This window comes from Cebus imitator, unplaced genomic scaffold (genome assembly GCF_001604975.1).
Source record: "Cebus imitator isolate Cc_AM_T3 unplaced genomic scaffold, Cebus_imitator-1.0 Scaffold861, whole genome shotgun sequence".
NCBI classification, from domain to species: Eukaryota; Metazoa; Chordata; class Mammalia; order Primates; family Cebidae; genus Cebus; species Cebus imitator.
This window is the reverse complement of record NW_016108176.1, coordinates 145278-147951: the sequence shown is the minus strand read 5'-3', so window position 1 is coordinate 147951 and position 2674 is coordinate 145278.

Genomic DNA, 2674 nt, shown 5'->3' with positions numbered 1-2674 from the left:
TCAAAGTCTATTCCTATGCTACTATTTAGTCCATATTCCATAGGTTCACATGTAAGGTCCACTTTGATCTGGTTCAATCACACATTTTCAGTCAAGTTTTTATTAATGTAATTCTTGTGTACTCTAATCCACCCAAATTAAATTATTTTTATTAGGAATCCATAGCTTATGCTTTCTCTGCACTCATCATTTCACTCATCTAGTATTCTCTTCTAGACATCCTTTGCCCAAACTGCATTTTCAAATCGTCTTAGCTGTTAAGTTTACGTTGCCACTTATTTCATGAAGTCTTTTCAATTTCTCCTGCTTAAGCAAGTTCTCCTTGCACTGAATCATTCTAGTTATCTATCTTTATTTCCTCTTGACATATATTTATTTTATCATTACATAATTTTATAAGCTTTTTGAGGTCATGTTCCAAATCTGATTTATGCCATAATCCTTAGCCTTTGGTCCACTGTCTGGCACATTGAACATCCAAAATAACTGGTTATCAAATGAATGGATTAAATAATAACTGAGTGAATGTGGACACTTGAATTTGAAAATTTTATCATCATTATCAGAACAATCCAAGTGAAGGTAATTAAACCATTAGATAAATATGAATTTATAAATAAGTACATCCATGTATGGGGACATGTTGTATACATACTCCCAAATATGCAAGTAATCTTTTCAGTTATAGCTTAATTATTTGCATATTTTACACAAATGGTTGGCATTTTTATATGCATATACAACACATATAAATTATTGTCTTTTATTTACAGTAAAAAGTATATTTTTGATTTTTCTCGGTAATTGACTCTGTTCTTTTACTTCCCACATGCATAGCAATCTTATATACTACAAAATAAAATGTTGTATGAAAATATTTATTTTAAACCAGAATATTTTGTTAAATTGAAAAGATTTTTTTCCACCATGAGCATTTGTTTGCCATCTGTATACAGTCCATGTAAACTGCTCATTACTATTACTTGAATAGTGGACATCCTGTTCCTTAGAACTATTGAATTATGGCAGTTATGAATGAATTTAAAATCTTGCCAGTTGTATTGGCTCATGCCTATAATCCCAGCACTTTGGGAGGCCTAAGTGGGAAGATTGCTTGAACCCAGGAGTTCAATGCTGCAGCAAGTTATGATTGTGCCACTTCACTCCAGCCTGGATGACAGAGTGAGACTCTGTATCATGAAAATAATTTTTAAAAAATCGGATACTGTATTTAGTATTTTTTGAGCTGTATGGATCCTGAGAAGTTCATTATTTCCAAATAAACATTAATCCTAAATAGCAAATAGGTATATTAATAGTATAAGCACAATCCCAATGATCTATAATAGAACATTTTTCAATAACAAACATTGCCTTATTTTGTTACAAAAATCAGTAATTCCACTGTAAATAGGATTAAATGACAAACTGCAGTAAGGGTGGCATGAAACAGGGCTCAATTGTTAAAGAAGACTCACAGGACCAACTATGACAAGGCTTACAAATCTACAGTTCACTGCATTAAAGGGCTATAATAAGGCAACAGCATTTAGCAGGATATGGATCACAGCCAAAGGCACTTTCACAGTAAGGGTTCAGAGAAGCTAGGCATAAGCTCCTACTATCTTTTTGCAAAGACCATACCAAGATGCACCTTTATTCTCAGACCAGGAGCAAACTCTTTTTTCTCATGTCAGTAACCACCTCTGTGTGCACATAAAATTACAGAACCAGAGAGCCCAAAATGGAGTGTCAATCAGGATTTTTTATAGTCTGAGTTTCATGTAGACATATTTCTGCAACATAACCAGCCACAATGACAGAGCCCTCCAATTCATTCATGTGCAAATCATCAACCTCAATTTTTTCAATAAATAATGTTGACATGCAAATCATCCTCAAAACTCCTTAGCCCCATAGTTACAAAGCAATACTAATAGTCACTATAGCTTGTGCCCTTGTTATGATCAGTACAGTGCAAGTACTGATCTTATTTTAGTAAAACAACTGAGAACAATTCCAGATCTGTGGGAATTAACTCTCACATCACAGAAACCAAATAACAGGAGCTCTTTCTTGCAACACATAAAAGTGACAAAGGATTAGTATTCAAAATATATAAGAGCCACTTGTAAATTAAAAAGACCAAGAGAAAACCATGAAAACGAAGAGAAAACACAAATATTAAACACATACACATACACACAAACTCGCTAATGATTTAGGAATGGTGTTAAAAATATAACACTCATCAGATTGCCAATTATTTCAAAGTCTGTATAATAGTTTCAATAAGAGTCTGGGTAGTCAGAAGCCCCCAATATGCTGCCATGGTAGTGTAAAATGGTACAGTCACTTAAAAGAGCAATTTGGCAAGCCTTACAATAATTAGGGATGTTTACACCATAAGATTAACTACTCAATTTACATAAATGTATCTTAGAGAAACTAGAAAATGTAACATGGGGAAACATTTGCACAGTTATTTAAAACAACATTGTTCATAACCATGAAAAATTAGAAGCAATATACTGCCTATATATAGAAAAATAAAATAATAAATTATATATTTATTCAATGAAGTACTCAGTAGAAGTTGAAGTAAATGAGTAAATACTCATGTATTAAGAGTCAAGATTGCAATGTTATACAACTCCTGAATTGTGTATGTGTT